This window comes from Clarias gariepinus, chromosome 2 (assembly GCF_024256425.1).
Source record: "Clarias gariepinus isolate MV-2021 ecotype Netherlands chromosome 2, CGAR_prim_01v2, whole genome shotgun sequence".
NCBI lineage: Eukaryota > Metazoa > Chordata > Actinopteri > Siluriformes > Clariidae > Clarias > Clarias gariepinus.
In genome coordinates this window covers 18,776,138-18,803,507 of record NC_071101.1, presented here as the reverse complement: position 1 = coordinate 18,803,507, position 27,370 = coordinate 18,776,138, and the positions used below count along the sequence as shown (strand labels likewise).

Below are 27,370 nucleotides of genomic sequence, written 5' to 3'. Positions count from 1 at the left end.
CTCGATGATTTGTTGGTGCACGGGACGGAGTTTGAAGGCGCGCTATCTAACCTACGCGAGGTGTTTCTGGCTATCCGGCGGGCGAAACTGCTGCTTAATTAGTGCCCAAGTGATTGCTACCGATCCAGCCAAAATCGCTGCAGTAAAGACTTGGCCCGAACCGCTAAATGTGTTGCAGCTACGCACCTTCCTCGGGTTAGCCTCTTATTACCGCCGGTTCGTGAAAGATTTCGACCAGTCATTTCGTTGGGACAGTGTGCATGCGTGTGCTTTCGCTCAGTTGCGTGAAGACTTGGTCATGTCGCCATGTTCATCCTCGACACGGACGCGGATGTAGGGCTGGGGGCTGTATTGTCTCAGGTTTCGGAGAATAAAGAGCGTGTTATCGCCTACTTCAGCCGCGCGTTGTCTGGACCTGAGAAGAATTACTGCGTCACGCGGCGCAATCTGCTAGCGGTCGTCGCGGCTCTTAAGCATTTCCTGGCATAATTATACGGGCAACACTTCTTCCTGCGGACCGATCACGCTTCGCTGGGTTGGCTGCTTAGTTTTAAAGACTCCAAGGAGCAGTTAGCACGCTAGCTCGAGCGGTTACAGGACTACAATTTCACCGTTCAGCACCGAGCGGGAAAACTGCATGCTAATGCCGATGCTTTATCCCGCCGGCCGTGCAGCAAAGCGCGCTGCCGGTACTGCGAACGGGTTGAAGAGCACGTGGGTGGTTGCGACATCGGACACTCTGCAAAATCCTCTGGACCCCCCGTCGGTAATCAGCCGTCTAAGCCGGCGTGCAGCGCTTGCGAGCACCCCTACAGAACTTTCGGGTGGGGGCACCTATGGAGCATATGGACGTGGACATTTTCGGGCCGTTTTCCCATTTCCGATCGCGGTAACCGGTATGTGCTGGTGGCCATGGATTATTTCACCAAATGGCCGGAGGCTTTTGCTGTTCCTGACCAAAGCGCTTCCACCACGGCTCGAGTGCTTGAGTGGATGAGGTGTTCAGCCGATTCGGCCCCCCGGAGCAGTTACACAGCGATCAGGGGTGCAACTTTGAGGCGGAGGTGTTTGCGGCGGTGTGCGAGCGCCTCGGGGTGAAAAAGACCTGCACCTGACGGTGACGGCCTCGTGAAATGGTTCAATCGGACGCTCACCACACAACTTGCCATGCTTACCAGCGATCGGCAGAAGGATTGGGACGAACATTTGCCTCTCGTGCTCTGGGCATATCGCACAGCAATGCAGGAGTCCTCACAGTTGACGCCGGCTGCTTTAATGTTTGGCCGCGAGTTGCGCACTCCCGTGGACCTTGTGTTCAGACCACCTCCCCAATTGGACTTACTCACGAAGCCTGGGTTGGATTATTTTTGTTATTTGAAAGACAAATTGTTCCGTTTTCACGAATTGCCGCATAAACACTTGGCGGACGCTGGTGTTAAGCAGCGCCGTGTGCACCGGGACTTTGCTACTGGAGAGCAGGTTTGGGTGTATTCCCCCGGAAGGAAAAGGGGGCTCTCGCCTAAGCTTATGTCTCACTGGGTGGGCCCCTGTACGGTATTTGCCCAGCTCTCCGATGTTGTCTACCAGGTGCGGTTGGCGGGGCGGGCGCGAGTGGTCGTGCTCCACCAAGACGTCTTGCTCCCTATCAGCCCCACGCCAGCGAAACATCGAACGTTGTGGAGGCCGGTCCGCCTCAGAGAGATGGTTGCGCCCCTCCCTCCCCCGCAATAGGACTCGTGGTGTTCGTCATGGTGACCGGGGACGGTCACAGCTCGGGTGGGGGCAGTGTGGCGTGGGCGGGGTTTCGGCTGGCAACCATCATGCCTTGCAAAAGGGGTTGCTGTGTGTTCACCCTGTTGGGGAAAGGTGTTTCTGTTGGTGGCTTCGGCCATGTTTTGTGTGTGTGTAAGGTGTGTGTTTTATTAAATGTGCTCTGGTTTATGCTAATGTGGCAGGATGAGTAAAATTCTTCCTACCTGTCTCTGGTTGGCTGTGTTCCTAATTGATTGTCCTATTGGGGGTTGGTCCAATACTATTCAAGCTGGGGGTAAGGTGGCTTGGGCTTACAGGTCCCGCCCCCTAGCTTTCATTGTGTGTCGTCACACCCAGAACAGAACCGGGAAGTCGGAGGTGATTGTGTTGCAGGTAAGGGTGTTAGTTGCGGTGTATGTTTTCGGTGGGTTTTGTATATTATAGCGGTGTTTTGTCTGTGGTGTTTACACAGTTCAGCAAGCCTGATTTAAGTCACCAGATACGGGCATTCACCTGTTGTGGAAGTGATTGTTCCTCCCAACAAACTGGCAGTCTTCCTGTAGAACTGATTGAGCTTTCAGCTTCCCGGAACCTGGCTTAAATGCCCTTCTGGTGAGACTTGGTACTATATTGCGTGGTATGTAATTAAGTTGCTTATGTTTATGCAGCATGCTTTGCCGGTTTTAATTGTCATTTTTATGCAACAGATTGGGGTGGCGTGACGTGTGCTAGATTCCTGAGGTGCTGCAACGCAAAGTGCATTATCGGCGGGCGCTGCTGTTTTGTTTTAGGCGGTTTTATTCTGTTTTATGTTTTGTTTGTTTGTTACAATTTGTTTGCTAACGTTGTTAGCAGTGTCGCTTGGTAGTAGCGGCGGTTGCAATTTCTTATTTATTTATTTATTTTTTCAAGTTTGTGTTATTTACATTGTTCAAAGTATTTGGTTTCTGTGTTCTTCTTTTGGGTGCGTTTCTCTTGTCTTGTGTGCTTCCAGACCATGCCTTGGAGCTTAATTATTACTTTCTGTGCCGGAATTTACAGCCTTCAGGTTGTAAGTCACTGTGTGTGTGTGTGTGTGTGTGTGTGTGTGTGTGTGTGTGTGTGTGTGCGCGTATGCGCATTTTTCCCTTTTTGTTTTTGTGAATGAATGTGAGTAAGTATCGGATTGTTATATGTTGGGTGTGTGTGTAGAGAAAACGCATTTCGAATAAGACCATGGGGAAACCTTATTGGCCTTTGGCCAAGGAGATTTTCTTGTAGGTCTTTGTATGTGAATATATATATATATTTTTTTTGTTTAGATTAATGTATTGTAATCCTGGGCCAGCTGTAAGGGTGGGCAACCTTTGTTCATTATTTGTGTGACTGTATTTGTCTAGTACTTTCATCAGATTCTTTTTGTACAGGAGCCGGGTTCTTATGGCAGCGGTGGAATTCTAGTTTTTCCTTTTTGAGTGGTTGGAATACGAGCACATGTGTGTGTGGTGAGTCACTTGTGTGATTGCAAGTTGCTGTGCTGTGTAGGCCAAATGCGCCCTTAGGTCCCGCCGCCCGGCCTCGGTTCCTGAACTTGAGGCTCTGGATTTTCAGGTTGCTCATGAGTCCTTTCCTTTCCTTTTGTTTATTTGTTATAATTAAGTTGTTTTAAATAGTATGTGTAATAAAATTTATTACAGTACTTTTGGATATCCTTGTCTCCTGCTTTATCTCGTGAGCTGACCTGTGTGTCTTTAGACGAAATTTACTTAATTGGGGTCCCTGGCCTTTATCCAGGGTGGCGTAATCGGAATTCTAATTCTAATAAACCTTTTTTTGCCTCTGCGCTCCACCACACTAAGGCTAAATTGGATGTGGTTTTGTTGTCCATGCTTTTGTACAACTGCGAACTTAATAAAGTACTCCCAGCCATTTGCATTGGGCAGCAAGGAAGCTCACTCGTCTCTCCAAGTTCCTTCCTAGCGGTGAAAAAAACGCTACAATATATTTCTGAAAAGTGTACTATAATACAATTATTTTGAAGTATATTTAAAGTATAATTCCAAAATTTGTTAAGAGCATGATGTTAGTCTACTTTTCATATATTAACTGATGGTACAACTTTTTTTTATTTGCAATATACTATCGAGAATTTCAATATATTTGTTATAAACTAAAGTGTTTTTTTTTTTTTTTTCCACTGGGGCAAGTTTGCCCTTTAACAGCAAGATTACTACTGTCACATTTTTGGGATAGCCCAAATTGATAATGCAAAGTCTTTAAATTGTTCTCTAATTTTAAGCACAATTTTAAGCCCAGAGACCATTAAAGGGCTGCTCTCATGCGAAGGCTGTAAAGGCTTAGTGATGCTTCCTCTTCTTCCTAAAACTTCTTTTTACATGAAAAGAAGCTTTCACTTCTTTTAATGTTTTCATGCTAATTCTTTTAACGAGAATAAGGAAGTGATTCAGCAAATGAAGCATTTTTCACGAATAAAAGAGAAATAGGTATATGACTGCGGCCAATAGAGTAAGATTGTCTCTGTAGCTGCAGTTAAAAAAATAAAAGTATTTAGAGGGAAAAAAATGTCCCTGATTGAAGCAATTGTAGTGCCCCTTTTCTTCCTTTTTAAGAGCTTAAGGAGCAGCACTAGGTTCAATAAACTAATGCCTAATAGATAGTGTATAGCAGGCCTCTCTGTTGTCACTGAATGAAATACTTACATGTCTAAGTTTTTAGGGATTTAAAACAAACACAAAATTAATTAGTTAAGAATAATCTGAATAAATTAAACACTTTGATAAGTAACAAAATGTAAAGATTTTATTTAAAAGGGAAGTTTGAATACGTAGTTTAAAATATTAAATTTCGAAGTGTCAAGTATTCACAAAATCCCGTGGGCTTTGAGTTTGACAGGTCTAACGGTTTAGAGACAATTTACAAAATTACCCAATTAAGCTTTCTATCAAATACACTTTAAATTAATTGAGTAAACTGACACTTGAATCCACAAACTGATCACTTTGAATCAGTTGATCAAACTAGCGCACTTGAATTCAAATGTACAAAATAACTCTCTTTTGGTGTATTACTCTGAATACTCAGCAAACTTTTACTTAATATACTAAATAACACAATACAAACTCAAATGAGACACTTGTGGGCCCTCAAACACACAGCTAACTCACACACACAGCTACCCTCTTGCAGGCCTGGATCAGGGCTCCAGTTTGTTGCGATCGTGGAAACTAAAAACTGGCCTTTCACTCTCCTGAGTGTAAACAAAAATAAAAAAATGTACCTGGATTCCTTCTGAAAATGTGATGTGTTTGCAAAACACTGTGGTAGGCCTCTGCCAGCCCTCCCGCTGTGCTGTCTCCAGCAGCCAATTTGGTCGCATTCCAACGGAGCCAGAGGAACCGCAGATCTCCTGGTGATTTGGAGCGCTATCAGGTCTCCATCGGGTTGATTTTACTTATGCTAATTTTAATCCCAGTGTCCTTTTGGAAATTATTTTGATGATAAGTTGAAGCGAATGATGTAACGGCGGAAAAACTTGCATTGTTATATGTAAATAACAATTAACTTAACAACTTGTGTAAACACACACTTTATACACATTTTAATAATTTAAAAGTGTTAGATTCCATTTACTCTGCATGAGAGATTAAAAGAAACAAAACAATATTGGAAGCGATATAACCCACTATGCTGTAGAATAATATTCTAGTTGGTTACATCTGTCCCTTCTAAACATCTCATGACTTTATTTACACTTTAATTGTAACTCTGGGCTCCATGGGAGCACTTACTTAAGCACACTGAGTACACCATGCGATAGGATGACACCACACTGTGCTACAAGGTTTCTTCTCTGATTCTTTCCAGACCTCAACATTAATGACCATTCCTCTATGAACTAGGATTAAAGGTCGGTAAGTGGGCCAGCACAAACATTTTATAGCTCAATCTGACTGTGTCCTCCACCAAAGAAGATTCATCTGGTGTATCACTCTCTGGCCCGGGCTGTCTTTCTATCCTGTTCTGGTGGTAATACCACAGGTCATCCTCTTGTTATTCCCCCATTCACTTTCTGCCATGGCCACATTCCCTTTTCTTAATCCCCTCCTCTGTATTCTCTCCACTTATGTCCAGGTTTCTGGCAATGCAGACACATCCTAGCATTCTCCTGAATCAGACAACCTCACATCATCCCTAACAGGTAAGAGATGCTTATACAAGTATGAAGTTAAGTGCTTCAGGTTCATCAACTGAAGTTTCTTGCGCTCAAATGGGCAGTTCATGGTGAAGACTGACAACTCACACCTCCTGTACCAGATTCTGGTTTCTGGCACACAAGTAAATTTGGTAACTTTTCCACCACCAGGTAAGGAACATAATTCCATTTGTCAGCAAGCTTGTGCTTTCCAGTCAATGCCAGATTTTTTATCACCACACACTCTCCTACAGCCAAAGTGTCGTGTTTCACATGCTTGTCATATGAATGTTTGTTTCTTTGCTGACTTTTTTGGGCCGTTTCAGTTGCTAACTGATACGCTCTCTGCAACTCTGCTTTTATTGTTGGCACATATTGTTGATGGCTAACAGCTCCCTTTCCATTAGGTGATGTCCTGAAACACACATCCACTGGCAGATGAGCCTCTCTTCCAAACAGAAGATAATATGGTGAGCACTTGATTGCTTTGTTCTTAGTATAGATGTAAGCATGTACTAATCAGGTGATGGGTTGACTCCGTCTGCGTTTCTCTGCTGGTCCAGCATACCAAGCATTAAAAGAAGTGTTCTGTTGAATCTTTTAGGCTGTAAGTCTCCTTGGGGATGGTATGGAGATGTTCTAGATTTTCGAATTTCTAACATCCTCAGCTGATCTTTTATGAGACCCCTCTCAAAATCTCTTTCTTGAATGAATAGGAGATGGTAAGCCGTAGTGAACAATAACTTATCACACAGTATTTTGGCCACAGTCAAGATCCTTTTTGATCCTTAACTGGGAACACTTGGGCATAGCATGTGAAATGGTCATGGTGAAATAGTTATAATAAGGACATTGCTAATACCTTTAGAGTCTGGCTTGATTGATAAAAAGTCAATGACCAAGTCAAAAGGCCCCTCTTGGTCATGTACAGTAATTTAAAGGTGCCACATTCTTGGTTGTTGTCTTAAGCGCTATGGACATTAGAAATTCTTGATGTACTGCTCAATAAATTTGGACATTTCAAGCCAATAGAAGCAGTCTCTCAGAAGTTCAGTTGCTCTCTCTATGCAAGGATCACAGTACTTTTGGGGTAAGACAAACTGTTTCTTGTCTCTCCCACAAAAACCTTTGGTGACACGGTGCAGAAGGTGATTCTGGATCATTAACTTGGGACCTTGTTGCTGTAGCAGAGCAACAGTAGCATTGGAACGTTTAGCAATAGTAAGTCCATGGACTCACAGGGGTAGCGCGATACAGGGAGTGCAGAATTATTAGGCAAATGAGTATTTTGTCCACATCATCCTCTTTATGCATGTTGTCTTACTCCAAGCTGTATAGGCTCAAAAGCCTACTACCAATTAAGCATATTAGGTGATGTGCATCTCTGTAATGAGAAGGGGTGTGGTCTAATGACATCAACACCCTATATCAGGTGTGCATAATTATTAGGCAACTTCCTTTCCTTTGGCAAAATGGGTCAAAAGAAGGACTTGACAGGCTCAGAAAAGTCAAAAATAGTGAGATATCTTGCAGAGGGAAGCAGCACTCTTAAAATTGCAAAGCTTCTGAAGCGTGATCATCGAACCATCAAGCGTTTCATTCAAAATAGTCAACAGGGTCGCAAGAAGCGTGTGGAAAAACCAAGGCGCAAAATAACTGCCCATAAACTGAGAAAAGTCAAGCGTGCAGCTGCCAAGATGCCACTTGCCACCAGTTTCGCCATATTTCAGAGCTGCAACATCACTGGAGTGCCCAAAAGCACAAGGTGTGCAATACGCAGAGACATGGCCGAGGTAAGGAGGGCTGAAAGACGACCACCACTGAACAAGACACACAAGCTGAAACGTCAAGACTGGGCCAAGAAATATCTCAAGACTGATTTTTCTAAGGTTTTATGGACTGATGAAATGAGAGTAAGTCTTAATGGGCCAGATAGATGGGCCCGTGGCTGGATTGGTAAAGGGCAGAGGGTTCAGTCCGACTCAGACGCCAGCAAGGTGGAGGTGGAGTACTGGTTTGGGCTGGTATCATCAAAGATGAGCTTGTGGGGCCTTTTCGGGTTGAGGATGGAGTCAAGCTCAACTCCCAGTCGTACTGCCAGTTTCTGGAAGACACCTTCTTCAAGCAGTGGTACAGGAAGAAGTCTGCATCCTTCAAGAAAAACATGATTTTCATGCAGGACAATGCTCCATCACACGCGTCCAAGTACTCCACAGCGTGGCTGGCAAGAAAGGGTATAAAAGAAGAAAAACTAATGACATGGCCTCCTTGTTCACCTGATCTGAACCCCATTGAGAACAAAAAAAAATTTTCAGTTTAAGAAGTTCTGTAGTAATTCAATTTTGAAATTAATTATTCAACAGTAATAAAATCTCAAAATGTGTTTTAAAGGCTGCTATAGTTCAAATAATTATGATGCTAATTTGCATCCATATAAATTGGTCAAAACATCACATCCTCCTGCTGCTCATCTTCACACAGAGAAGATGCTGCCCTCTTATGACCATTATATAGTATTGTTTTAAATATACATCACATGAAAATGTCCCATCAGATTCACACCGTACACACAGTACACGACACCTTCAAACATGTCCACAGCTGTCTAAATGATTCAGGCCTGCTTTAGGTCAGAGGGAATATTCACTACATTTCCCTCCAGGTGTTTAAACGTACTGTAAGCTCACCCATTATATAAGTGGTCACCTTAAACCCTTGTTACTTGTTTATTAATGCTGATCATGTGGGTTTTTTCCTCTAACACTCCTGATGGAACTGTTACATGATTAACAGATCATGCTGTCCTGCTCACTGCATGCGTGCAGTAAGGTCACATCCAAAACAATATTTTGCAGTTAATGATCTGTAACACAGGTTACTATTATTGTGGGAAAAGCAACACCATGAAAACTATAGCATTTGTTGACAAATGCTGATTTTATTTATCTGTAATAACAAGATATCACTAATAAGACTTACTGTATTGTATATCGATTCAGAATACAGCAATAAAGCACTTTGAATTTAGGAGACTGGTTAGTGTGGGAGGAAAAACTATTGCTCAGAATCACAAATTTAGTTTGAATGCTTTCAGCATCAGCACTATATTTTAAACTGCTGTCAGGGATTTTATTATGTTCAAAGCGGTGGTGGTGCCTGCTATTAAAATGAAACTGCAGCTTTTCTCACAGCATTTCCAAGTCAGAAAACACATTGTGGTGCAATTTACTGATAAATGATTTTCTGATTATGTCTCGAACTACAAGGCTACTGTATCTTGTATTTTTTCTGTTTGATGTATTTTATGCATGATATGATAGATGAGATATTCAAATCTGATGATTTGTGAAATTGGATTTTTGTAGCATTTTGCATTAATTTTGTCTGTTGATAAAAAAAGACACATTTTGGGAAAAAAAAAAAACCCTCGTGATTTTATAATTGATGGTGCTTTTTGAGATTTGCGGATAAGTTTGTTGCCTTTGTACTCTACTTAAGTAATGGGTTTTTCTTTTCCAGTACCCTGAGTCAGGCATTCCAGCTGGATATTATTATCTTTATCTGCAGCAAAGGGAACATTTTAATCATGATTAAAGTAAATATTTTTTTCTGCGAAGTATGTTTAGATTTACAAGACATGAATCAGATTTTTTAATACTATACCTGTACTGTACACGTTCATGTCATTTTCATTTTATTATCTTATACATTTAAAAACTAAATAGAATCTATTAGACTATATATTATTTTCATGGATTTATTGTGCTGACTGATTATTAATAAAGACTAAAATTAATTAAATAGGCTGTTTACACGCAACCACCTTTATTTACATCTACTGTATATTTTAATGGGGATTATTCAAGGTATTATTCTTTTAAAATGGCGGCTTATGTGATAAGAGCTGAGTGTTAGTGCACATTTTAGAGAATTTCCAAAGTAAATCAGATTTCCATAACATTTATAACAGACTGTAACAACAACTGATTTTTCAGCTAGGAATCAGAATTGGAGGCAGTACAGTGGCTTAGTGTTTAAAACTGTCGCCTTGCACCTCCAGGGTCAGGGTTCGATTCCTGTCTCTGTGTGCATGGAGTTTGCTTGCTTTGGTTTCCTCCAGGTACTCTGGTTTTCTGCCACAGTACAAAGACATGTGTGTGTGTGTGTGTGTGTGTGTGCCTTGCAGTGGATTGGCACCCCATGACCCCGAATACAGGATAAAGCAGTATACTGTAGACTCATGCTGTAAGTGAGTAAGTGAGTGAGTTAGAATTTGTCATGACATCATAAAATGTCACAATTGAGCTTCATAGTTTGATCTGATTCGTCAATTTGTGAAATTGGAGTGACTCAAGTTCTGATCTCCCAATTTTTGATATTTACTATTTATCTATTGCTGTCTTACCATGCTCCTTCTTAAATGTAAAAGGCTCCTTTGTGTCCAGAGGGTCACTCTCTCCAATCTGATTGCGAGCAACAACCAGGAAGTAGTACTTGCCTCCTGGAGAGACCAGTAACTGTGTATTTCCTCGGCAGCTGTGAACCAGGTGGGAGTGCTGGTGTCTTTCTTGAGGATAATGTAATGTGTGTTCATCAGTGGGATTGGTAGTAATCCCACTGCAGTGTCACGGTGCCTTGGACATTCTCCACCAGACATAAATTCTTAGGAGGCCAAAGGACATCTACGTAGAAAAAAAATGTGTATAATAATACTGGGTTATTATAATGCCTCGAGGCGGCACGGTGGTGTGGTGGTTAGCACTGTCACCTTGCACCTCCAGGGTCTGGGTTCGATTCCTGGCCAGGGTAGGCTGGCTAGGCTAACTGACATTCCCAAATTGCCCATAGTGTGTAAATGAGTGTGTGAGTGAGTCTATGGATGTGTGCCCTGCGATGGATTGGCACCCTGTCCAGGGTGTACCCCGCCTTATGTCCTAAGCCTTCTGGGACAGGCTCCAGGCCCCCCACGACTCTGAATACAGGATTAAGCGGTATAGACGATGAGTAAAAGTGAGTGAGTGATTATGCCTCGACAGTGTGTGGAAAAATAGACCTAGAAAATATATACAAAAAATAGAAACTAGTACCAGTGACATGGACAGTGATGTCATAGTGAACCGCCCCACAGTCATTGCGAAGGTTGATACTGTAGTTTCAGAGTCAGAACGCTGGCAAGAGCTGATCAGGAACTGAGAATAGAGAACTTTTCCTTAGTGATGACCTCTCGACCATTAGGCACAATGTCATCTTTAAGCCAGGTCACTTCTGGGGAAGGAGAGCCCTTAAAATACAGGAGACAATTTCAAAGCATTGTGTTGGGTTACATTACAGTCCACACTTCCCGAACCAAGTTTGAACACCTTATTTAATTAATGTAGCAATGCGGAGAGGACTTTATGCTTGGATTAAGATGACCTTTTGTTGAAACCTGGCACTACATTATTAAACACACTGACATTTAAAAAAGTAGTAACTATTGCTCATGGGTGCTTGGAATAGAAACACTTACACTGAAGGAAACTGGAATACATAGGGCACATCCAGCATGCACCACAACCAGATTTCTCACCTTGGCCTGGAGATCAAACTTTGGCATTTCTGTACATAATTGCAAGACAGCAAAAAATTGTTTCTAACAAAGCAATAGATCATCAACCAATGTATCTTCACATAACCCATTAAACTCATTTAGCTCACCAAAGCAGTACTTACTACTTGCATATCTAATAACCTAGTTGGCTTAAAACCTTCAAAATGTCAAGTAAAATATTTAGTGAGACTTTGCCATTAAATATCCATTATTACCAGGAGCACAGAACTCCTTGTTCAAGTTCTGTTGGTTCTCCAACACCCCATCATTAACAGCTCTGATACGGAAAAAGGACTTCATCCTCTCTTGCAGGCAGCCAACAATATATAAGGTGCTGGTGATGGGAATTTTGGTGCACTTGGTCCATTCCTTTGCATGTTCAGAACAAATTTCTAGGATATAGCCAGAGAGATCGTCTCCCATCTCGGGGGGACACCATGCCAATGAGATGGAGATGTTAAAGGAGTCTGTTACATGAAGGTTTCTAACAAGGCCTGGGACACCTAAGAGAAGGCGAAATGGCAACAAGACAAAGAGAAAAGAGGACAAATATAGGAGGTACTAGAACATAGCGCTAACACTGTTGGTATATATAGTCTCATGTGTGGAGTCTTTGACCAGTACTGAGTTTGATGCTGTACTGGGACTTCCCTCTCCAGCTCTGTTTTCAGCAATCACTCTGAGTTCATACTCCATGTCTTCTACTTGACCTCCTACTGCATACTTTGTGTCTGAGACACAAGACAAAACAAGAATGGGTTGTAACCTTTACTTCCACTTAAAAGGCTTATATCATGTATTTACAGTATATACTGTAATCATATATTTATGTAAGATATTAGGATAATTATCTTTACGGTGTAATAATATACTGACTGTAGCTGATTTTTCCTGAAGGTTTGTAACAAGCACCTAACTTCATATATTTGTTTTTTTATATACAGTACAGATCTTATGCCTTACCTGAACTTATTGTATCCTATTGAATCAAGGAAGATGCTCTGGAAATAAAGACAAAGCAAAATTCTAAAGAATCTGTTGCACATGTCTGTAAGAAATTTGGTAAGGGAGTTTCGGGTAATAAAAAAAAAATTACCTTGGATTAGCTCCCTACAGAAATTTTTTTTACAGAGTTTGGAGACCTGAAACACTCCAATGGGTAGTCCCTGAGTAAAAATCCTATTTGTTGTGCCTAAAAATGAATGGGCAATTTAATGAAAAACTCATGAGGTTTAGAAATGGAAATACAGTACATATGTATATTCACAACATAATATCCTAAGAGAATTGTAATACATTTAAACCTTGCATTGCGAGTGTAATTTGTTCCGGAAGCGTCCTTGTAATCCAAAGAAAGGCACTCACATGCTGCTTCCTTTTTTTCTTCTCTCTACTATGTACCCCAGAACAAGAGCACCACCATCTTGCGCTGGAGGAGTCCACATCACTGTGACCTCATCTTTAGTCACTTCAGTGATCTGAGGTTGCTGAGCCATACCAGGTGGCTCTGAACAATACAATGACTTATTGTACGTACAGTTGGAATTATGCAGCAATATTTGATTAAACCATTGGTACTTACCAATAGGCTCTCCAGCGTGAGCCTGCTTGGTTTCTGAAGCATCACTCAAACCCTGAGGGTTGAGTGCTCTGATGCGATATTCATATGCCTCCCCTTTCTCAACCTTGTCATTACAGAAGGTGGTGGTTTCTCCGCCCACCTCTCCAACCTTAGTCCAGGACTTTTTTCCAGCCTATAACATTTTCTCTTTATAACATAGCTGGTCACCTTCTGCCCCCCATTATCTCGAGGTGCTTTTCACTTCATGGTTATGCACTTCTCGCTACACTCCATAAAATCCATTTTACCCTGAGGGGGTTTAGGACGGTCTAAAGAGCAAAAGAAGGACATCCTTAGATCTTACTGTATTTGGTGACCTGAAACACTCCAATGGGTAGTCCCTGAGTAAAAATCCTATTTGTTGTGCCTAAAAATGTATGGGCAATTTAATGAAAATCTCATGAGGTTTAGAAGTGGAAATACAGTACATATGTATATTCACAACTTTAATTAAACATCCTAAGAGAATTGTAATACATTTAAACCTTGCATTGCGAGTGTAATTTGTTCCGGAAGCGTCCTTGTAATCCAAAGCTCCCATATATCAAAGTGAATTTCCCCATAAGAAATAATGGAAACTTCATTCCATAGCCCAAAAATATTCATATAAAATGATTAATACAAAATATAAAGTAAAAATAAAACATAATAACATGCACAGTACCTTTGAAAAGAATTGTAGCTGGAATAAAATGAAAGAGAGGAGGAGAAGGAGGAGGGAGGCTACTGTGTAGGATAAGAGCACTGGCACTAAGCAGGGGTGATGATTACCGACAATCCCGCAGCACAAGAGAGAGAAGAACCATTGGCTCAGTTGTGATCACAAGAAGCTCATTCAACAAAGCGCATGCATACTACTTGTATTTCATGACCTTGCTCATTAAACAAGTAAAAATTAATTTTAAAACTTTTCTTGGCTTGCAAAGCGCTCCAAGTCTAACTTACTTGCAATCCAAGGTTTCACTGTACTGTTAACCTCTAGAGCAGGTATTTTAGTCAGCTTTTTACCAATTACACTAAGCTGGATGTTGGCAGTAGCTGAGCCGTAGTCATTTCTAAGTTTAAGCATGACAGCGCCACTATCTTCTCTAACACACTGAGTATCAAAGTACTGGAGGCTCCATTGCGTGCGAACATTGTTCTACAGTCTTCCACAAGCTCCAGTCCATCCCTATACCATGTCACCTTCGGGGCAAGAAAGGAATTCTGATGGTGGCTGTCTTACCAGCTTTCACTGTCACCGGCTGGCTGGATAGCATTTCCAGCATTGTTGGATCAATAACAGGAGGATCTACAGGGACAATTTTACACAGCTCAGATTCACATGTAATATAGCACTACATTGATTTCATTCATTAAAAAAAGTAATGGATCACATAACAAATTGGAAGTTGAGGTGGGCTGTAATTGATCTTAGCCCCTAATGGGTAAGGAATAACAACACTGTAAAACCAAATCAAAATGTAGTTGAAAACATGGCACTTTAATTAAGAATCATAATAAGCACAGGAGTAAGAATAATCTGAAAGATAAAATTCTGTGTTTATAGGTTTAAAATTAAAGAGAGAAAAAAAGAATGCTATTAACAGAATCTTGTGCGACATGATACTGCCCTTTACACGTCTCTGAAAAAAATATCATCATTAACTAGTTATTAACAAACTATTAATGCTGCACTCTCCAGTGCAAAAGTACCTAAATATATTCACTGTCAAGGCACACAGAACGCATAGTCATTGTATGCACTGAACGTCTGCCATTCCACTTTTTTAAATCTTTCTGCAAATATTTATTTAAAAAAAAAGTTTAGCAAAACGTCAAGGTGTATTTCTTTTTTACTCATCACAGTAAAGTTTATCAGGATCTATTAAACATCTATTAGACCTATCATCTATCCACCCACTTATCCATCCATCTATCCATGCATTTTCAATTTAAACAAAATCTAATCCCATCAGATATGGCTACTTACCATCCACTGTGAGATTTAAGGAGCTGGTATGTTCCTGGGTGTCATTGCGCCTGAGTGCACACTACGGTGTTTCTTCACTGTCGGAAAGCTCACAGTCCTCTGTACGAGCTCAGCTCTTTTGCCCTCCCTCAGAAAGATGTATCGTTGGTTGTTAGTGATGTCTTTTCCATCCTTTAACCACCTCACATAAAAATCCTTCGAGTTCATCTCAGCCTCCAACCTGGCCTGGCTTTTCTCCTTTACGTGTATGTTCTTTAGATGCCTCAAAAACTTGACTTGTAATTTAGCTTCTTTATAGGTTTTAATTGCTTATTACGTATATGTTTATATATCATGATATAAATATGTTACAACTCTTACTTTCAGGCTGTAGGTCAAATCTCCAGTACTGATGGAATAGTCGCCAGTATCACTCGGATGCACAAGTGTATGTGAGGCCATCGTCAGACAGACACACATCAAAATTTTCATCTCGCTTTAAGTCTTTCCCTTTAAACTGCCATAACAGAGGGTTGTCAGTCTTCTTAGAGAGACGCAACTCAAACACAGCAGTCTGTCTCTCTATTGCCCTTAAAGGCTTTACATCTGTCAGGAACTTCAGCGGTTCATCTACCAATGGTAGAATACAGACACTGGCATAATATTGAAATTAAGTGTTTTTCTGATTTTAAAATAACTTTTGATTTTTTTTGTAAATGTCAGAAAGAATAAGTTGAAGAAGCTTGAATATGTGTACCTGAGTAAAGTATACTTTTTAAACAGTGCTCTTGTATTTTGAAAGGAGACAATTGCAGATGACGTGGCGTGTGGACACTTGCCAGTGACAGTGAGCTTGGCAGATAGAATATTTTCTTCAACCTTTAAAGTGTATGTGCCAGAGTCAGCCATACACACACTGATGATGCAAAGCATGTGTTTAGTACCCAGCTGTTTAACTTCATACTTCCCAAGAGAGTATTGGATCCGCAGCAGCTCGTTGCCCTGAATAACAAATTGTTATGTGTGCACACACACACACACATGCACGCACGCATGCACGCGCGCGCGCACACACACACACACAGAAAGAAAGAAAGAGCACAAGTCCACACACACACACACACACACACACACACACAGTGAGAGAGAGAGAGAGAGAGAGAGAGAGAGAGAGAGTCTATACAAACATACAGGCCAGACAGAATATATTAAACTTTTATTTAACTAATGTGGTAGACTTTTAGAGTATTTTTCCTTGTAGCTCATAAAATTAGAAAAAGACAAAAATAAGGTAACATCTACAGGTAACTACATTTAAAAGAACCAAACACAGAATATTTATATCAGATTGAAATAGAAGATACAAGTGAACAGTTTGACAGCAGAATACTACAAGTATATATGTTTCAGATTTTTACACATTCTTACAAATTATTATTTAAAACAACTACATATGCTTTAAAAGCTTTGAACATGCCAATCCCATCTCTTCTTTCTGTCACATGATCACTAAAGTTGAACTACAGTACCTGCTGTGATTTTTATAGCAAGAAAAAGGATGTCTATGCAGACTTATCCCAGCATTAATGAACTACAGGTACAGTATACATCGCTTAACCTCCTCAATATGTTCTATGATATAGGACATTACACAATCTGGACCTTGTGCTTTGTATGTACTCAATAAAACTACGTGTAATACTATAGCGTAAGCAATGTGGTAACTTTAAATTGTAGATCTGTAGTCTGTTTAGTCTGTTTCACTTTCAACACCAAACTCTTTTTTCCTCTTTTGTTGCTGTTCTCACTTCTACTGTTTTGCTGCATTGGATACACTTAGCTAACAAAGCAATAACTTTAACAAACTTAGCAAATACATAAGCACTTTGTACACAAGAGACTTGAGCTGCATGGCTCTACAGCCAATCAGGGGCATCTGTGAGCTCACGTAAGTGGAAGGAGCGGATAGCGCTGTTCTCCAAGTGTGTTACGCCGCCCCCAATGGTGCGTGAGCGGGCAGTTCAAAAAGATGCCGTCGGCTGGTGTCACGTGGTTCGGAGAAAACACGTGATAATCTTTCGCCCTCCCGGCTGAGTGGTAGTAGCCTTAATGTGGGAGCCCCCTAGTGACGGGGAGGAATTGGATACCACTAAATTAGGGAGAAAATCACACAAAACTTACACAGATTCCATATACAATTATTTAGCAGAATATTTTAACATTTGTGCTATTCCAAACAAACAAAGAAAACAAAACAGTTTTTTTTTTGTTTTGTTTTCATCAACTGTATGTTATAATGAAAACAACATGCTACAGTTTGTAAAAGGCTTTTGTTACTGTTGTAAATAATAATAATAATAATAATAATAATAATTCAAGTCATAAAACAAAGGTATTGTTTCTGCTGTTATTCCCATACAAGATGACATATGCCATCAAAAAATGTAAATTATCATATCCATCAGTTTTACATATCTGTCTCTTTCTTAAAATCTAAACAAGCTGATGAACAAGTTGCCTAAAGACTGTAGACAGATGTAGGTTTACCTTAAACCAAAGCATCTTCATATTTGGATCTTTCAACTCCGAAATTGTGTCAAAAGCTACACTGAAGTCTATCATCGCTGTTACGTCCTCCGAAGGGTTCAATACTTTATCCATCTGGTAACAGACAGTGATTAATGTGTTTAAGCATTACTGAATTACTAAGGAGATAAGAAAAGCAGCAAAATTATACAATAGACTTTAATGTGCTAAATGTTTACTCACAGAACCCACGTCCAACGGATGTTATACAATATAAACCTGTCCTACTGTATGATAGGAATAAAAAGAGGAGGCTAATGATGCTTATTTAAAATTGTTCCTAATTGTTATAGTAGATTAAACCGGCTCAGCTACTGAAAAATTTATAAATAAAAATATGACAATGTAATAATAAAATACCTCTTTTTAAAGCTGACCTGTGACGGAGAAAGCAGCTTGTTTCCAAGTTGTTTGCCAACAGCAATTAAAAATGCTAGATAGCTTGTGATATTATGGCCTATAAAACATCAGGACGAGAAAAGGTTTTTGTAAATAGTACATAAATGTATTTTTAAATCCTGATTTTTTTATGGGGTGTATATATGTCCCTAGGTTTATTTTGATATTTTTGTGCATATAATAATATATCATATATTAAACAACTTATTATTCTACATGGATCATTTTGATCCATCTAGAGGGAAAACAACAAAAAGGTATACTGTAGGTTTGGAAGTAAAAAATGTATTACTGGATCACCAACAGATGCTGAAGGTTAACCATTTGAAAGGAGAGCAATCTAAAATGAACTTCATTTAGGACTATTTCTGCTATTTCTGTTTCGCTTGATACCCACTTCCACGTCCGCATTTTTTTTCATTTCCTCGAGGATACCTCTGAAATCAGTGAAGCCGTATTCAGCGCAGATGCGCTCGTAGTCCCTCTTATCAGCTCCAGCCAGAATCTTCAGCATCTCCTCTTCAGATGGAGGCTTCTTCTCTCGCTTCTCTACACTCCTGCATCACATAATTACTGCTTTTCAAAATCCTCAAGCAAAGCATACAACATATTCACCCTGGCAGGGATTTACCAGAACGTGTATTTATTATAACAGATGGTACTGTAGAAGGTAACACATGCACATCTTTATTAATAATGCCATTCTTGCATGTCTTGGAAAGCAGTCTGAGCTTTTCCCTGGACTGGAAATAAGTCTATATCTGCACATCGGACAAAATGTAAATCTGGCAAATCCATATGTCTTTATTTTACCGTTTCTTCAGCTTTTTCTTAAAGTCCAGTAAAAAAGAAAACAGAGGAAAAAAACATAAAAGTGAATCGTTTATGGAAGTGAATCGTCCTGTTTTTATCAAAATTCTTGCTGTATCTGAATCACAAACTTACTTTCAGCAACAATAAGTGAGATGGAGTAAATCGCATCCCCATGGTCGTTAGATGCAATGCACTTGTACACATCACCATCCTACAGAAATAGTTTTTTTTTAACCTAATGAATGCATATAATAAGACAAATGAAAGGGAAAATATGAGGAAAAAGACATAATGACCTTCAAAAAAAAAACACACTCTAATTGGAGTTACAAGCTGCAGTACTCTTCATGGCCATCAGGGAGCAGCTTGGCATCTCTGGATTGATTCTGCACTATTGAGGCTTTTCTCAGTCATGAAACAGATGGTGGAAGACAATGAATATGTCAGCATGTACATCTTAATTACTTCCTAATGGCAAATTAAGCTTCTCTTAAGGCACAAGACTGGAAATAGCACACAGGGCAAAATCTACTCATTTACTTTCTTTAAATATTTATTAACCATGCTTTTTGTTAAATAGAAGTGTTGTTGTGGCTTTCAGACTGTGAGCACAAAACTAACGGCGCTGACTCTCCTGTACTGAAAAAACACATACGATAATGATATCGATAATATAAATAAAATGCCAGTATGTTACCCCTAAAATTGCAAATATGAACTAAACATTGGACATCATGTGAACAAGATAAGATAAGATAAGATAAGATAAGATAAGATAAGATAAGATAAACCTTTATTAGTACCACAAGTGGGAAATTTGTTTTGCCACGGCAGCAAGTGAACAGTACAAAGTTTAAAATTAAGAAACAACAGAATAAAGAATAAAGTAAAATAAAATAAAATAAAATAAAATAAAATAGTAAAAATCGAATACTAACAGTATAAAATGTACACAGTCTGGCATTTACATAAAAACATATTTAGACTATAAGTAAGCAAAGTTGATTAAGTAATATGTCTGTAGACAATGAGTATATGTATACATACAGGGAGTGAGTGACAGGCATTTACAATAATATTTTAAATGTTTTAAATTGCACTTTGCTCAGTTGTGGTGGTTCCCCCAAGACAGAAAGAAAAATTGTGCATTCCACCATAGTATTGCACATGACTAGAGATATTGCACATTACTATAACTTGTACATGTTCCGTCATAATATTGCACATAACTACCATGGTGTATTTGATGTGTGTGTTTGTACATTTGTGCGTATGTGGTCAGAGTCGTAAGTTGTAAAGTCTGACAGCAGTTGGCAAGGAAGACTTACGGATATGTGATCATGTGTGCAAACTAATTATTCATATAAAAATATGGAAAGAATCATGTGTACACGTCACATGGGATTTTTTATAAGTATGTATAAATAACATCTGTAAATATGCATATATAATATGGATATTAAACCCTATGTTCCAGTCACATTGCTGTCAATCAATGTAAGAAAGGTTTGTCAACCACTGAGAACTGTAAGATTTGTTTTTGCTATGTAGGCAGATATTCAAATAAAAAATTGCATTTTTCACATACACAGCCATACACAGTATGATACACAGTCAAATGCTTACACAACTGTTTGTAACCTTAAAAAAAAAAAGGAAAGTAAGAAGGTATAAATGCTAATAGGAAAAAATTAAAAATATAAAATGTAAAATCTCCTATTTTCTATTGTACTACTATTGTAAAAATACAAAAAATATCTTTTTTTTTTTTTTTTTGTAAAACAGCTGCCGGTAGAGGAGACAGTCATGCAGTAATTGGAAATGGAGAGCTAACCCAATGTCTGAATCATCCTACAGCACATCAGTTGCTCTTAACAACTTGAACTTGATTAATTTCCCAAACATCCCATAATAATGGTTTTATTCTTTGCAATCTACACTCTACTAACAGTTGCATTGTAACAAAACAAGAAACCAAAAAGCACAGACCTTGTCCTAAAGATTTTCCCATGCCAAAAGCAAAAAAAAAAAAAAACTTTAGAACATAAATATAATCCTGTGATTTATCTTTCAGTAAGACCTACTGGAAGACATACTGTATACTGTTATAGAAATTTAGACATGCAGGACAGATATGCTGTTATAGAAAATTCTAAAAGACATCCTGACCAAACAAAACCAAGAATTCAACAGAACTGTTGTATAAGAGCAAATAAAAATAAAAATAAAAATAAAAAGAACTATCTTGCATCTTGCTAAGGTAAGTGGTTCATATGTGCTTTTCACCATGTTTGAACTCACAGGTTCTTACTATTGTGTACTTAATCCATGCATCCAGCTAACTAGGAATGGTGGAGGCCAATGGTGATTACCATTGTATTTATCTCCATTTTACAAACACGGTAAGACCCCCAGTCAACATTCACACACTATGGGCAATCTGGAAAAACCCAATTAGCCTAAAATGCATGTCTTTGGACTGTGGGAGGAAACCGGAGTCCCTGGGGGAAACACCCCAGGCACAGGGAGAACATGAAAACTCCACACACGCAGGCGCCAAGATGGGAATCAAACCCAGACCCTGAAGGTGCAAGGTGACCACTGCAACCACTAAGCCGCATAGCCACATAAAAGTGAAACCAGTTCAGCATAAGAGCATTTCAGGGTTTCTCTCATTGTCCCATGGAAGAACCTTTGTTTATTGTAATATGCTCCTTAGAGGTTGAAGAATATAATATGTGTCAACCTAAATACATAATCTTTTTTTATTGCAGCGAGGTGTCTCATTCATTTTTCATTGGAACTTGATTAATTGTCTTAGACATGGGAAATGACATCACACTATATTAATAAACCATATTTCTTTGGTCTGCTACAGTATGAGTTTGTCAGGGACATGCTGACATTATGAATATAAAGAACTGTATCATCGCATCATTATACGTTATGTGATGCATTCCATCTTTTACGTCTTCCGAAAACTTAAAATATCACTGTCATAAATGCCACTGCCTTGGTTTCTATACCCTGATCCAATAATTTTCCTGTGTGCATCCAGAAACACGGAACAGACTCTAATATACATAGGGCTGACTGGTCTCTTACCTTTAATATATAATGCTTATTGATGTCATCATGGAAAATCCCTTGGTCAGCTGCTTGCCACTTTCTCTGGCCCAGGTCCCATCAGGATTGGGGTTGCCAGACACCTTGGCTTTGAAGACAGCACTATCCCCTGTGAGATCATATTATGATAGGTTATTAAAAGTACTGTAACTTATTGGATTGATTAGAAACGTTGTTTTCTTGCTCAAAAATACCTTTGAATATAAACTAAAGTCTCTGGTTGATTCGTCCGATTGGTTTGCCACAGTGGACAATTTCAGCTGCACACACAACTTGGCACAGATTTTATGCCGGATGCCCTTCCTGATCCAACCCTCTGGTTTTTCTAAACAGGCTTGGGATCAGCACTGCATGCATTGGTTGGGTAGTGTAACTTATAAAATTCAGTTCAAAAGCTCAGCTGTGACCCACATTACTGTGTACTGATGGCCTTAATGTATAATTTAAAAGCACATCTTCTAGGTCTGTATAAAAAGAATTTTACTACTTGCATTTCAGGCGATGTGTTTTTGACCAGCAGAAATGGCTTCTTTAGTACTGAAGCTAAGGCCTTATAAGGTTTCTTCTGTTCATGCGGCACAATGAAGCCCATTGTTAACATTTCAGCAACAGCAAATAGTCCAAGTAAAATCTGCACACTGATCATTTTGTTTATGATAAATGTCTCTTTAAAATATGGTATTGTTCCTTTCCAAATTACGAACTCTACTTTTAATCATTCCTTTCCACAACATGAAATATTAATTTTAAAAGTCACATTTTTAAGCATTTTAGTGCTTCTCATTATTAATGTGCATAATATTATTAAAATGAGTATTTTATATTACTATATCTACTAAATACTAAAAGTATTAAGTAAATAAATGCTAATGAAGTACTTTGGGAAGTTCTAAGGAAATACAGACAACAAATACTTGTGAATTTGTTATGTAAAATTAGTCATACCTTTTTTTAAACATTTAACTGACATACATACATATGTACATACATATTTAAAGAAGTGCTCAAATATTCATTGCATCATTAAGAGTTATTGGCATATATTAATATTAGCTAGTATAGCTAGTATATACATGCTAATATATATTGGTAATGAATGTTAATTGATAAAAAATAATATATGAATATGAAATATGCATTATGTACACTCAAAAAATGACTATGACCTTGTGTCGGGGGAGGACACTACATGTTGTTCACTGCATGCTTGAACAGACTGTTCAAAGCTGTTTCAGGCTATAAACTCTGTCTTGTTGAGGATTTTCCAAAATTAGGTTTATTCCCAATCAGGACAGCATTACAGGACACCCACTGTCTATCATTATGCTCCTGGACTGATTCATTGAAACCTCTGAGAATTTTGCTAATGATAATACCACTTGTTAACAAACAGCTTGTCTCAAATGCTACAGTAGCTAGCATAATAATAACTGTGCTAATGGCAAATATGCTGCTTGGAAAACTCCATACTGTGTTGTGTCTCAGCATTAGAATCCGGCATTTGCACGTTGTATTAATATGTGTATAAGTATACATATACTGTATACATAAATATTGCTTAGAAATTACAGCTGTTCTCACAGCTTTTTATAATCTTTTTCAAAATGCCAGCAGAATATCGGTTTCTTGTTTATGAGTGTTGGGAATGTTTTCTGTTAACATTGTTAGCCATGTTGTTCTGTTTTTCTGCGATGTGTGATATTTCTCACCATCCCTGTGTAATGTGTTTATGTAGGATGAAGTGATTGTTAATATGTGAGAAAGAATTTAATTTGAATGAAAAGCGTTTGGTGTTGCTTTTTTGACACTATTTGTGATCTGTAACTGATAGAATAGACAATAGACAGAAAATCATTAGGTATTAGCTGTCTATTTGAATATAGATGTGAATTTAGAGGTGACTGTTATAACAAACTATTTAAATTATGTTGTCTTCTCTCCTGAGATTTAAACAGTTTATTTTTATTTAAAGCCACTATCAGCTTTTATCATAGATTTTAGAGAATAACTGACTATATGACTAATGATTATAGTGTAACTGTACATTATGCATATAATAAAAGTGGACTATATAAGCATGAATATTTGATCTATATTCTTCCATTAATGTGACTTGTGACATCTTCTCACTTTCCTGAGTTGAAATAGGTATCAAGTCTAAATAACAGACTCCATAACAGCCGAGGTCTTTCGCTGCACTGCTGTCTGCTTTGCATGACAAAAGTATATGGTTTGAATAGTGCGTACAAACAAGAAATATAAAATGGAATTTTTTTAAATACTTATTCGTCCTTATGCACATATGCATAAGCCACTGTAATTTTTACATCTAATTATTGTAAATGAATACAATAAGAAAAAGTCCATAGCTGCCTGTTTATCATTATCATTCTAATTATCCCAGTCAATGAATCATTGCAGACTTAGGCAAAACAGAGCTTGTTGAACATCTGCCATGTTTGATGTAAAAAAAAAAAACTAACAAAGAATATCAAATTAATCTGAAAAATCAACAAAACAATGTTTATTGATCTAGTCCATTTCTGCAGTATCTTCCACTGACAGCTAGTGCTTAGTTCTACAAAAAAAGCGCTTTCAAGATCCATAGTCATGATAAAAGTAGAAACGTTTCCTACTGTTTGTTTCTGGCTTCACCATAATGAGTCTTTGATCCATGATTATGCTGGATTTTTGCTAATATCTATTGGTAAATTACTGTTTGACTACTCGCCACGTTCGATTTTTCAAGGTGCCTTCAAGTAAAAACAAGAATTGTGATAAATTACTTGTAAAGTTCCAGTTGTTCCTGTGTACATTCAGTGAGTGGAACACCTAATCCTAAAAAAAACAATGGATAACTTAATCACCAGTGGATCACCAATTCAGGGAAAAGACTCGTCTGTTTGTGGGAACTGTACACACCATAATTCACAAACATCACTTGCACCATGTGCACAAGCACTTGTGAAACACTGGGATAAGTGCATTAGTGTATCAGTACCGCCGCTCCCTATACGCAGAGTACGCAGGCTGTGTAGGGCACCAACTCCCAGGTGAAAATAATCGTTTTTATATATTATAGTAATAAATTAATTTTAATAATATAGCACCACTGTTATGGCTGCTTATTCGGCCAAAAATGTACAATAATTAAACGATATGCCTGGTCCTGGGAAAAAAACATTAACAGTCCGGAGCCAAGTAACGAAAGAAAAAAAAAGCCCAAGATGAAGTCCGTGCATCACTTTCAGGTATGTTCGTAATCCTGTGAAACTTTATTTTATTCTGTCGACGTTAATAATGTGTTTTAATGTCGGTAATAATTTCACGACTAATGCATCTTTCTTAATATGAATACAAGCAGATCTAAATTAACAAAATGACTTAAAATGCATTATATTAAAACACAGAGGCAATTATAATTATTGATTAATAATGACCATATGGTGCCATTAAATAACAGTGTTAAAATACATAATCTAATACAAAATTAACAGTTTACATAACAATTTTAATAGAAATGCCTGAGAAGGGCTCAAAAGGCCTGGTAAATGCAGTTGTTACAATTACATGATGATCGAATTCTTTGTTTAATATCGACTAAACATTTAATTAAAATATTCACATGATCTTTCCAACAAAAATATGTGGACATCATAACCCTTGTCTGCTTTATTGACAAAAAAATTTAGTTTGTATTTTTTTTACTGTAGAGCTGCAATTGTAATTTATAAATGATACAATTTATTTATGTATTTACTTTTATTTGAATAAAGTTCTATTTTGGCCCCTATAGTAGGTGTTTTTATTATTATTATTATTTTATTTTTACTTCCGTAATATTTGGGGGAGGGGCACAAAAGTACATTTCTGCTTAGGGCACCCATTTGGCCAGCAGCGGCCCTGCAGGGGATTATACTGTGTAAGGAAATGGATGGATTTTAAATGAGCATTATAGCAGTGTTCATACTCTGAAATTTGAATACAAACAGACATTTCCTATAGAAAAAAAAATCACACAAGATATTTATGTAGAAGTATGGCTCATAAATAATGTTTTTAAATTAATGTTAACATGGACACTGAAAAAACATCAAATCATAATAACCCAGTCCTTGTGTCTGGAGAACAACAACAGCCTACCCCACTTAATTAAGATAACCAGAGACCCTCCACTCTTCACACTTATCCAGTACCTTAATCAGCACTTCACGTTAGTATCAGCTTTGGGACCTTGGGCTCGACTAGGGTACAAGGATAAGATTTAGACATATCCTGAGCTACACTGCTGTACAACTTGAGACTTGAAATAGACCTGATAGTGAGTGACTTTATTACAACACTGGATCTCCTATATTTTGGTCTTACCTCCGAGGACCTTGGAGGTGTGCGTGCCCTTGCGTAGACGAGTTGAACTGATCGAACAAGAGATGAGGTCATGTGGAACTCTGAGCTCTGCTCTTTTCTGCTTTCACTGGACTGGATAATCTCAGTAGACATTCTGGGTTCTGTCTTAAATAAATGAGAAAGAACGAGAATAAGGGAATAAACAGTGACAGTTTAAAGAAATGAGAAGCAATGGAAAGACCCTTGATAAAATACTAGCAATAACGAGAAAAGATTAGTCATATGTGGATGTGGATGCTAGACAGACACTTTGAAGATGGTTTTCAACTGCAATTGCTGAGATAGACTTAGAAATGCAATTGCCACAAATAATTCTGCATTCAAGTCTCTATCAGTGAACAGCTGATAACTTCAACAAATTAGTCTTCATATTAAAAATAAAATGAATTTCCTAGTTGCACAGTGGTAAACATTTATAGAAGGGAAATTATCTATAATATCTGCTATCACACAGGTTTGCTTTTGAGTCAGGTTCCTGTTAAGATTTCTTCCTCATGCTGTCCCGAAGATTTTTTCCTTGCAATTACATCTGGCTTGCTCGTTAGGAAGAGATTTATAAATTAAAAATCGAATTGAAAATATAATTATTCCTAATTTTTGTAAAGCCTCTATGTAACAGTGTCCAGTGTTAAAAACACTATACATACAAAACTAAATTAAATTAAAGGGCACACAAACAATAAAGAATAATATTAAAAAAAATTGCTTTTTAGATTTGGTTTAAAAAAATTTTTAAAAAGAGAGATGTGCTATTGTCACGGCCCAGGTGTCATTTTCCCACCATTCTTTTTTTAAATCTTTACATTCATTTTTGACCTGCTTTGAGATGAGATCGTCTTTTCACTGCATAATCAAAAAGAACAAAAGGAGAGAAAGATTGGGAGCAGCACCTTATTCTCCATGCTGTGAAAACCTTTCTCTGTTATTTGTAAA

General features: G+C 38.4%; 1 pseudogene; it reads right to left on the bottom strand.

The window, feature by feature from the left end:
* Positions 1-9,437: 9,437 nt before the first annotated feature.
* On the bottom strand, positions 9,438-26,530 carry LOC128540276 (immunoglobulin superfamily member 22-like; annotated as a pseudogene).
* Between the last annotated feature and the right edge of the window lie 840 nt (positions 26,531-27,370).